The 12,517-nt window shown below is 40.8% G+C and overlaps 1 long non-coding RNA gene across 1 annotated transcript in view; it reads right to left on the bottom strand.

Moving 5' to 3' along the window:
* LOC123967189 overlaps positions 1 to 12,517 on the bottom strand; it is an 18,529-nt gene extending 6,012 nt beyond the window's left edge. The window contains exon 1 of the long non-coding RNA XR_006824204.1: positions 12,446 to 12,517. This is a non-coding gene — a long non-coding RNA (uncharacterized LOC123967189). The remainder of the gene's footprint in view (positions 1 to 12,445) is intronic.

Genomic DNA, 12,517 nt, shown 5'->3' with positions numbered 1-12,517 from the left:
GCCGGCTTGTTAGCTAACCCTGCGGGCTGGGTTATTAGCTTCCCCCACCACATTTGCGGAGCTTCTCAACTCCGAAAACGTTCAAGTACTTTTTCAGTTCGCCAACAATTTTCATAAAACTGCCCATATTTGAAATCTACACAGTTGATATCTCGCCTCGATACTTGTTAGAAGTGATGAAATAGCATGTGAAAATGGTAAAACAAGTTCTGTTGTTGTCCTCTAAAGAGAAGACCGGTTGTTTTGCCCATAGACATATATAGAGATAGACGCCCCATCGACCGCTACTGCATACTGGCGCGGACAAGCCATGGGGCTGCCATCTTGAACCGGTCACCTGCTCCACTCAGTGTAATCTGTTTGGCAGGTGCAATGAGCTGTCAGCACATTTAATTAATCATACCCCACTGAATACCGAACTGATTTTCAGGCGGGTTTTTTTGCTGCAAAGGTCATACATGTAGCTATGACACAGGATACAGTTCATATTGAGATCAACAGTAATAGAATATTCTGATATATGATATAAAGTGACCAGATGTCCGAGATCAAAACTGTATGACCGGTTCAAGGTGGCGGCCGCATTTCTTGCGCCCAGCAGCCAATAGGGCGTCTACTCGAGGTAGACTGGTCCGAGGCATACTGGAGATTTTTCCCAAATCAGTACGCCATCCAGGTATTTTTGGCATACTGCAGATTTTGCTTTTGTTTGCATACTGCATACTACATACTACATTTGGGCCAAATCAGTACGTACTACAAATATAGTAGGCGATTTCGAATACAGGCTTAGTCTTTGTGCTAAGCTACTGTAAGTTAGCCAGCTGGTGGCTCTAGCTTCATATTTACCATAAAGACAGGGTGGTATCACTCTTCACATCTCTCTGCAAGAAAGCAAAAAATCTAACTATCTTTTGTCAGTGATCTTTTTTTGTTACCATAGAAGATTGTGCTGTTACTTCCAAGACATCTGCTAAACAGCATTATATTCAAATACTATTTTGCTTGAAAATCAAATTGGAAGACAAACGATAAAAACATAAACATAAACAGTCGTAGCATGATCAAAATGGTGATGGTGTGATGATGAAGAATTTTAAGTCTGTCCAGAAAATTGATAAACTTTTCTCCAGGAACATCAGCTATGACCTTACCAGGACTCAGGAGGTCACTAATGGAAAGTTGAATGACAATTTTGTGATTTACCACAGGCCTGCAAGACCTCCCTGAGCATGAATAATGATGATTGAGAGTCAACTCTGGCAACCTAAGCCAGTTTAGTAAATTAAAACGTGCTTGGCCTGTCCGTGCCTAGGATAACCTGATACCACCGTATTTTAAAGGACATCTCATATGAGCTCTGGTTTCCATCAAGTGGAGCTCAGGACTCATACCACTAAACAATACCACTCACAAAGGACAGAGAGACTGACTTTGCAATGCAGAATTGAAATGGACATATCATGTCAACATATAATAGAAAGGGTTGGTTGGAATGCTACAAACTCACATACCCTCAGAATGCCTGTGTGTGTGTGTGTGTGTGTGTGTGTGTGTGTGTGTGTGTGTGTGTGTGTGTGAGAGAGAGAGAGGGAGGTACCATGCACCCCACCCCCTTTTACACTCTTCTCAGGGAAGAGACAAACAGACACATTCCTGGTATTCAAAGATCACTGAAATGAACACTACCTTTTTGATTTTGATTTTTCTCATTAATGTATTGTGTATATATATATATGCCTACAGACTAATGGAATCGGGAGCTGCACAGAGGGTTTCCACCAAACCCTCAAAGGAAGAAACCCTGTTAAAGCTCCTAAGCTGCTGCTTTCAACTTAAAGAAGCTCCAGTCTGCTTCAACATCTGCATCCTAACGATACCACCGCCAGGACCTGTACGAACTTTTGAACTCAGTCATCACCTGGCAGACACTATGCACCCGTTGCCATCACAACCAAGTCAAGCAGTTGTATGAATGAAATGAAAACCTTGCCATCCTGCAGCCCACTGAGAGCGAATGGAGCGGAGAAAGCCGAGTCTAGCCGAAGTCGGCACGCGGGACCGACCTTGCCTGAAAGCGCCCACATTCCTGGGAGCTCAACAAAAGAAACACAGAAAGTTTACAGAGAAATGACACGCCTTATCCTCCCCCTCCAGCGCAACTTCTCCTCTGGTCAAGTACAACTCTGGTGAAACACTTTCTCTGTGATATCAGGGTTGACTCTACAAATTACTAAAAGTAACTTTAGTTTAGGAGTAGGATCTCTCAACTCTTCAATATAGGCCTAATTATGAGAAGGAGCTGTTAAGTATTTCACTTATGCTTCCCGATAACTTCTCAGCTGCTGATCAGAGCCTTAAATTTCCGTGTTTTGGCTAACTCCTTCCACTTGTCTTCCGGTTTACACTTACTAATGTATTTGACAAAAAATTCATGCTAAAATTTGGCTCTTTCCCTTTCCTTTACTGTGTTAAATATCTTTTTTTTTTTGCATGTAATAGGTTTGCAAAGTCTTAAACGGCCTGAAAACAGCTCGATTGTAGTCCAGCTATTACTTCCGTAACCTATCTGAGTCACTATATAACACACATCATAATGCTTGCCTAGCAGCTAGTGTAGCAAGCCCTGAAAAACACTGGTGGAGTAACACACTCAGCTGCAGAAAACACAACAAGATGTCCACCCGCTGCTCTCCTCACCCCCACCCTCCCAACACAGTGTTAGATACCTTCCAGGCAGTCAATAGAAATGAAGTTGTTACTGTGAAGTAGAGACAGTGCACAATTAAATGCAGTGTTTGGAGTAACTAGTTACAAAAATCAAGCATAGCGTTAGTTCAGGCATGCAACATATTATTCTAGCATATCAGCCATAGCAGCCATCTTCAGCAGCACATCAGCTAACGGCTCAGCTGATTCCTCTTTTAATTTTTACATTTAATTTTTCATTTAATAAAGCATAACGTTATTACAGCGCAGTTATGTTGTGCTAAGTTATAGTTTTAACACAGCCGCACCGTAACTTTAGTCCTGCTAGTGTTTACAGCCAACAGCTGATGACAGTTGTTCTGGGTCGGCTCCACTTCAGTGCCCTGACAGAGTTCTACCAGGAGTTGAATTACCACAGAGGTCGTCTCCTCTCCAAAACAAACGGACCTGGACATTAAACCATTAAAACAAAGCCACAATGTTAGCGTTAGCCCTGTGGTTTGTTTACAGTTAACAGCTGAACCGGTCCGCCAGAGAACGCAACTTAACTTTTACTTTTTATTTATCGACAGAGCCGTGCTGTTGTTTCACCGCTCCTCACTGGTGAACAACCTGCAGTGTACGAGATTATTATTAAATTTGTTAAATTTTAATAAGAGTGTGTTTTACTAGTGTGTTAAGCTTATTACTTCAATATATTCCCTGTAAATCTGATGTTAATATATAGATTTTACTCATGGTTAGGCGTTAGGCTGCTGTATGAATGAGCACTTTAGAGATATAGTGATAGTAATTATAATTATATATATGGCTGGTTGTATACTCAGGAAAGATTGTGGAAATGGATGGATTTAGCCGGAGTAGTGGCTTAATTGAATATTGAGAACAATATTGACAAACATGGTTTTTACATGGTTTGAATTTGGTTGTGGCTCCATGGGGCTTTACAGAACCATGATAGAGAAAGATCAAGAGGTGAATTTGTGCATTATACTTTGTCAATTAGAGCAAGCCAGGCAGCCTTCTGTGTTTGTGAACTGCGCTGTTTTTTGTTAAATCGCCCACTAGAGGGCTGCAGCGCCGCAATAACCAGCCTAGTTAAAATGAACGAAATGACACAAAAAAAGAGAAGATTTGGAAAACAAAGATTTGGTGACTCGAGTATTTCAAAAGAGTGACTTTTCCCATCACTATTAAGCTGCCGTAGCCTACCTGCCCATCCTCGCTGCTTCCTATGCAAGCCTATGCAAGCTCATAAGCAAGCAATCTGGCAAGCAATATCCAATAGTCAGTATTCGTGAATGGCAGTGCCGAGGCTCCTGGATGACTGATTTCAAACGATATTCAGCTCCAGTCGGGACTTTTCACAAAGAGACTTTCGAGTTTGAGGAAAACCTCCGTATCAAACACCACCTGCAGTTCCTTCAACTCCTCGATCCCACGGGAAGCCGCCGAGCAAAGGGAAAACTACTCCCGCAACCACAGTCCTGCTTTAGCCGCTGCTCCGTGAGGCCCAGCCCAGCAGCCAACTCTGCGGTGGATAAACATCTCCACAGCTTGTCCAGCATCCAGCCATCGGTCGCTAGCATGAACTCTGCATCCAAGCACTGGAGTCCGGTTCGCCACTAGCCCAAAGTTAAGTTTTCCTGGCACAGCTGGCTGTTTTATGTTTTGTTTTTCTCTATCTTGGCACAGGCCGACGACGCCGATTGATGACGTCACTCCGGCGGCCTCGATGGCATCACCCTACAGCGGATCGCTGGGACATGCATAGGGCTGCAGCTAACAATGATTTTAGTATTCGAAGCTTCGATAGATTATTTCAACAATTCATAGATGAGTCGTTTAAGAAGTACTTTTGCTTGGCTGCCCCACGCAGGTAGCAGGGATTGTCTCAGCTACAGAGAGAGCTGGAGGTGAGTTAAAAGGTGCAGCTCCCCCGACACCCAGTTAACTCGTGACTGTGAGGTTACAACTCACGGCCCAAAAAGCAAAACAACAAACGCACGTGTGTACATTTTCAGCTGAGGTCTGCGGCTTACTTTGGCTATAGCTTCAACTCAACAATCAATCATGATTTCAGTTAAATGCTAAAGTTGCTGTTAGTGGTCCGCTGGCAGAACACCGGCTGCTTTTTGTTCAGGTGTTGATGAATTTTATTAATCGATTTTATCGATTTAATCGATGAATCATTTCAGCACTAGACATGCGCAGACCAGTTCCTCCTGGGAGGGGTTCCCCTGCTGCCATAATATTTCCCTGAGTCAGGGCAGAGAGTTCCAAATCACAGCACTGGCACATTGCACATATTTGTTGTTAATTTGTTATTAATTGTAAATTGTTGTTGTTCCATTGTTATTTTTATTTTTATTATTATTTTATTTTTTTTATATTTATATATTTCTACATCTCTTTATGTCAGCTTTATGTATGCGTGTAGCACCTTAACACCAAAGCAAATTCCTTGTATGTGTAAAACACTACTTGGCAATAAAACCTCCTTCTGATTCTGATTCTTCTGATTCTAATGCCACTGGCAAAACAGTGTCTCTGATGAGGGGAACCATGACTCGAGCTCGGGTTGCCTCTCACCTTGCCTCCTCTGCAATTCTGTGGTCTCCTGCATAGCACTTCACCATTCTCTCTGATAGGAGCCAATCACTGCAGCAGCCATAGCTTAACCTTAAAGCACCCAAGACTATGAGTTTTGGTCAACATCTGTCTCTGAACGCTACCATTGGCCCGAGAATCAAGCCATCCTTATGGTCAAGGGCCATGAGTATATGCGTCATAACTGCTGGATTTTCATAATACTTAGCAATAGCAACTCTAGCTGGCACGCAGAGCAGCAGAGGCTGCATCCTGATAATAAACAGTACGGTCTTCAGCCACAGGCCCGTTAAACACCATGCTTCAGTGCCCATCTAGTATCTGATTAAACATGTAAATTGCATGCCTGCTCTGTTCTGTAAGGGGTTCTTTACTGCGGCTCTCTGCCTCATGGCTTTCCACGTAGACGCGTGGATGGGCAGGGAGATCCCAGAACAGAGCCATTACGCCAAAAATAACTCTGCAATATCAGTCTTTGATGAAAGTTGTCCTGACTGAAGTAATATTAAGTAATCTTATACCCATTACAATCTCAGTAACGCGCATTACAATGCATTTTTACCCAAAACTAAGTGGTGTTTTTGTTTTTTTAATAATTCACCAACACCATGAAACATTTCGGTACCAGAAAAGAATCCGATGGTCGAGATTGTAGGCAAGGTGCAAACTACGGGGGTGCTCGGCTTCTCTTAAGAAAGCAGTAGCTCCCCTGATGGATCATGTATAAATAGATTTCTATAGGTTATGTGTTTGTGTTTTAACAAATTACTTTCATGATTTGAGAGGCTGCTGTCAGTTCATCCTGACCAATCCTGTCGGAGTGTCAAACAATCAGTGATGTTATGCTGCTGTACCTCGTGCGTAAATGCGCACAGCAACTTTCTTAATGGGGAGACGATTCATCCTATTTCTCTAGTCTATCATTGGTCGCCTTTGTACATTCATTTGAGCTATTCCTATATTCAATAGTCAATAGTTGTGTGTGTCTTTATTGCCTTTATCCTTGTTCATGGTTGTATTTATTCATTCATTTGTATGCATAGTTGTTAGTTATGTGTGTACTTAGTTGTTGTTGTATGTTTAGTTTGCAGTTTAAGTGAGTGTGAAACTCCTCTTACGAAATGAAGGTCATTCGCTATGATTATTTTAATGCCTTGAAGCCTTATAACGCAACACTGTTTGCGAGGCTGCATCTTTGAAAGTCTCGCAGTTGTTCAGTGTTGGCAAAGGACTGCACTCTGCCTGCTGTCTTCCATTTAAATGTGGGATCACAGAAGAAGTCAATTCAATGTACAGGACTGCGCCCAGGGGACCCTCAGAGGAAAAGGAGTGTGCAGTGATAACAGACACCCTCTCCAGGACGCCTGATAAATGCAGTCAGTCTGAGTCTGTAACTTAGATAATTAAGTCCATATTCAACTGAGAGACTGTGCCTGGCGGCATGTTAAGGAGAGTACAACACAATAAGGAGCTCTGCCAAATGACCACCACTTGCCCAAACTTTCACCACTTTTGTCATTCATGCCAAATCCCAGAGCCCCCCAGCTTCGGCTGTAAGCAGCTCAAGCACAAACATCCTGAAACGTTTAACATCCAAGCAGGTGGTGAAAATGAACAGCACTTCAATCTGAACAACACTGTGAGCTCACTAAACTACTAATGGGTGAAAAAATAAAAAGTAAGCAGGTAATCTGAATGCCATTACATAGAGTCACTGATCTGCCATGCACTTGTTCATAAGTTCCACATAACGGTGCAGCTATTTCCTGTTTTCTGGTTGAAATGCCAGATTTTGTGCTCATCATCTCTATTATATATTCCCAACCACCTCGGGTGCATGAGCAACTGTGGACATGATAAGATAACAAAAGGTTTGCAGAGACTTACAGTATTTGAACCCTCACAGTGTCTGTGTTACAGCTATTTATTACAGGATTAATGCTTCTGTTTTGCATTTTGATCGATAATGCACATTTGTGTTGCTTATTCAGACATAATTATTAATGTAGGCTTGGGATTTATGAATGCATCTCTAATGAAATGGAACCATAAAGCTGTCATGATTGTTTTTAGGGTGTGAATAAAATGCCATCAGTGTCGTAAACATGGATGGAGGACGTGCTCTGTTGATTTAATGCCTCATTGACCCTTAATTTGTAAGCATTTTGGAAAAAATGGTGAATCATTCTTGAATATAACTCTCTGTAACTGTGGAACTAATGGCTTACTTTGGAGAACAGGAGACAATAATCAGAGCAAATGCAAAACCACAGAGATTGCTTCTGCCTGCCTGGGATAGATTCTCAATGGGAAATTATCATAGATTGTAGCAAAGCTTTTTGCAATCACACTGGTTCTGGTTTAGTATAATGTGACTTATCAAAGCATTTCCATTGTGTCATTACTTTCATGCTTTCAGAGAAAATGGGCTCATTCAGTCAGTATCAGTCTAAGTCCTTCTCTCGTCTTTTACTATCTCCCCTTACCGTGGCTATGAACCCTCAACCCACATGTTAAATATTTAGAGATATTTGCTGCTCACTCCGGCCAGCTCTCTCCACTGATCACTCTCCCTTATAGAGTTTTACTGTTGGAGAATCTGCATGCATGCTTCTGATAGAAAATAAACATAACTATATTTTCATTGTAAAAGAGTCTGCCATTGCTATAAAATCCAAGTGATACCATAGAATAGTTTGACATTTTGGGGAATACAGATAAATATTCACAAGTTGACTATATCTTTTAGTTAAATACGAAGCTACAGCAAGAAGACAGTTTCCTTAGCAGAAAGAGTGGAAACAGTAAGCCTGGCTCTGTCCAGAGGTTACATAATATAACTACCACCACTTCTAAAGCTCAACATGTAATTTCTAGTTTCTTTTTATTGTAAAAATTACAATTTGCTGTTATACAGCGGATCATTATTATTATTTTGGCCAAGAGTAATTGCCATGCAACCAGGAGAGACTCCACGAGGCACTGATCCCATGCAGCCAAGAAATAGTCTGTTATAGTCTAGCTGGCTACTCTACAGAATTATTGGGCCAATTATGGGTCCAATTAACCCCTCCAAACAATCTTTGGGGTTTTCCCGATGTGTGGCTGATTAGAACAGATTATCGGCAGAATTAATCTTGTTGTGTGAGGGGTTTACAGATATAATCTTAAAGTCACCAACTGGATTGGAGGCTGCCTGATTTCAAATCACAAATATTGAGATATAGATATAGAAATATGGGAGCCTCCAACCAGAAAACCGTAACAGCCAACTACCAGCAACAAACTGACAATGACAGTCTGCCTCCATGTTTGTTTATGTCTGAAGACATGTTTGGTCATGTAGATTTCCGTGAGATCCCAAGTCCGAGGAATCACCACTCTGAAATGATTTAGTATAAATGCCAAGTGTGTGGTCCTGCGTCTTGATTTGATCGTCTGGTGTGTGCGTTCTTAATATTAAAATTAAAAAATCAGTTAATTTTGACGTTATGTCTGTGGTATTCCACATTTTAATTTGATTTGAAAATCCCCTAGTGTGCACCAGGCATTAATAACTTGCCAATTTGTGAACTGTTGCTCTGTTGCTGGTTCAAGCAACAGAGAAAACAGGTGTGTGGTTCATTTGTAAGTGAGGCTACAGCCCATTGGCAAAAAGGAAGTAAAAAGTGATTTATTAAGAAGTAATTTCATTGAAAAACTACATATATTCCCTTTAATCCAATCCCTATGCGTCCCTTTCCGACGTTGATGAGTACATTTCTGTTGTAGGCTTAGAACTAACAATTGTTTTCGGCTAGCCACGAGAGATGCAAGACAGGGGCAGCACATTGGCTAACTGTAAACTTAGCTAGGGGGTTGTAATTATACAATAATAATTATAAATAGCCGAAATTGGGAACCCAGTTTTAACAAGAGTGAACCAATAGTGAAGCAACACAAAACGATTGAGCATGGCTCCTAAAGAGGCAATATTAATCCAGGGTTCAGTGAATGAAGTCCTGCATCGGCTCGCTGTTTGACTATATATATGGCTATTTCACATGTTTTTGTTCTCAGAGAAATATTACCACCCCAAAGATGGATTATCTGTCAAAGACAAAATGCTCATTTTAGCATGTTTCAAAATGATGTCCTGGGAGAGACAACAGTTGAAAATGGTCTATTATTGGGCCTTCAAAACAACACTCGGCCAGCCTGTCACCTGCACAAAATTAATCACAAAACATTTTAATAGGTCTTTTCTTGTGGCAGTACAGTAATTTACAGTTGAATTGCTTCACCCGCCCCCTTGAAATCTGAGAAAAATAAAACACATAACAAGGCTCATCAGCATGTAAAATCATCACAGCGTAATGGCTTGTGGTTGGCAAGGACACTAAAGCTATAGTAAGCCAACAAAAGAATCACTCGAAATGCATGACAAGTTGCACTACAAGGGTTCAAAATGTAAGAGGATTATTAATGTTTGCTGACATAACTGGGACTTACAGTGAGCTCTGCTGGAATTGTCAGCCTTTGAGTTTCACAGCATCAAAGCTGTTTGACTACTGAAACTAGTCTATCAACAATATTAAGTCTGAATCAATTCAGTTTAACGATCTTGCTTTATACACAGAAAGGAAGAAAACTATGGGAAGTATGTCAAGGGCCATAAGATTCAGACAGGTACATTTTCATCTTCAGAGGAGGTTCGTAAATGACTCTAATATCAAAGTTCAGAATCAGGGGTCTGAAACAGTTTGTGTCTGTGGTGCCAGGTCAGCCACAATCTTTCCTGCTCGTCTCAGAGTCCTGGAGGCGTACAGGTCCTGGTGAGATGGCAGATTACAGGCAATCACCGTCTCTGTGTCCACTGCTTTGATATCCTGACAGCAGGTTAACAAAGCTTTAATTTCTGCCTGTGTGAAGCAATCTAGAATATTATCCTCTCTGGTTGGGCTTTTCATAAACAAAGATGCACAAGTGCACCGGCACGTTTCCCTCTCCTCCGGGGTTTCACTGCATGAGCAAAGGTGAGAGCACCTCTGACCAGAATGTGCAATAATACCACTTAAGTGGTAAATAAATCCGCTAGTGTTGTTTCCCTGATGTTCATGAGCTGTTCTCTGGTGAAAGAGCTCCGAGTGTCACAGCAGAAAACTGAATTTACAAACAGAATAAGACGAATCAACACGCACCAAAACACAAAGGCATCCATCCGCAGTGCGATCTTGATGTATACAAAAACTGTAATAGACTGAATCAGACGGTAATCAATCATTTAGGACATGTTCACTTACAGTGAATAGCCTAGCAATTCGAGAAACATTTCCAAACTCCTCAGTAAATATTGTGCAGAAAGAGAGAGAAAACATCCTACAATATAGATCTGTAGCACTGACTGAGAAAGAGATTTTTTATAATGCTACCATCGCACTTGTGTGGATTTTGAATACATTTCCACTTTCTGTTATCTGTAAGTGTCGAGTGATGACTTATCACAAAAGTGTCAAGAACAAGTATGTGCAATTCTGTTTGCTGATTTTTTTTCTTCTGTTTTTTGATGTCGTGCTGGTGCTTTGACACAGAACGAGATCATTGTTCGACTTTGAAGCGAATGTCTTTTTCTTTTAAACACGCCAACGCTTCCACACTTTTTCAAGAAGCTCAAGGTTTCCGAATGTCTTTTTCTCACACTCAAAATAAATGACTTGTGTGCTGCATCCGGCAGCAAGAATCAGAACACAAGAATGTGCTGATTCAAGGTCTGCACAGGAGTTTTTGCATAGTTTCGGTCATTAAAGTACAAATCACATAATTATTATTACTGTCAAGTATTTTCTACCTGCCAGTGATCTGAGTTAATGTTTAGTATGTTATGAAAATAAACTTTAAGAGAATAGTTTGAGTTGAAGGTTCATGTTTTTGTCAAAGTTACTTCACGTCATATTAAAGCAGATGAAAGCATGCATTGTTTTAATACATCTCTGTCCTTGTGTTGGGGCCACTGGAGCTCCATAGATGAAGTTGTTCATTTGTGTGATCTAAACTGAACTTTTATTATGAAACGTGAGCCAGTGAACTCAGTTTCCCACAATCGCCAAATTACACCTATGTATGACAAGGAAGGTTAAAATCAAAGGCATCTGGACTTGGTTGAAGAACTGAAAGAGCCCCTTGGATGAGAGGCAAAACATTATCGTTTTCCACATATGTATGTGTTATTTAGGTAAAAATGAAAATGCAATCATCCAGTTTTCATTTTCATATTTGTGTGGGCATTCTAGGACAAATAGCTTGTAAAAAGATCCAAATTTCTATGAAACATGGACACAGTACAGTCCGTACAGTAGCTGCAGATACTTTGGTTAGTGAGTACATAGGAAGAGAAGTGAGGAGAAAGTGCATAAGACTTTGTAAGATCAGTAACCTTCACTTGTGCTGAAATGGTTAACTTACAGCATGTCTGCTGCACTCATTTCTGCTTCATTAAGTAATGTGTACATGTGTATAAAACAAGAGGTGGCTACAGTAAGCGCTATACTTCTGTTTGTTTAATATCTGTCTTTTTACCAGAAAAGTACTTGACTATAGTTTCACATCTACTGTTTTTTTTAAATCTTACTTGACACCCCCACCCTAACAATAACTGTAGGCCTCCGTGTTTACATACATTACTTCTCTATCTACTAGCAAATACTTTCTACTTCACTGATCTTTTAACACCACTTCTCCCAAATACAGGATACCTGTAAAGACAAAAATAAGACAGTGTATATTTAAAGTGAGAGTTAATGCATAGATTCTAAGCTAACAACGTGTTAGAGACATAAATATCAGTATTGGCATGAGGTCAACAGCTAAGTACACACCTGTACTTGAGGAGTGAGAGTTATGTCTGCTTAACAACAACATAACAAGCAGATCAGTAGCTTGTTACCAGCACACGGTCTGTTCAGACCCATGTTACAGCAATGCTCTACCGTGTTGTGACTACTAAAATGACTAACTAAACAGTATATTCCCTCTTGTGGTAAAAGTGGGAAATAATTCTTAGCTTATATTACAGAAAAATACACGAAGAAACAACTAAGAACCACTGTTAATAGCATTATTGACATTAGGTAAACGGCTAAGTACAAACCTGTACTTAAGGAGGAGTGAGGAGTCGTCTGTTGTCTTCTGTCAGCCTGGCAGGAAACACCTCTGCTGGCCT

The sequence above is a fragment of the Micropterus dolomieu genome, unplaced genomic scaffold (genome assembly GCF_021292245.1).
Source record: "Micropterus dolomieu isolate WLL.071019.BEF.003 ecotype Adirondacks unplaced genomic scaffold, ASM2129224v1 scaffold_119, whole genome shotgun sequence".
NCBI lineage: Eukaryota > Metazoa > Chordata > Actinopteri > Centrarchiformes > Centrarchidae > Micropterus > Micropterus dolomieu.
This window is presented reverse-complemented; position numbering and strand designations above follow the sequence as displayed.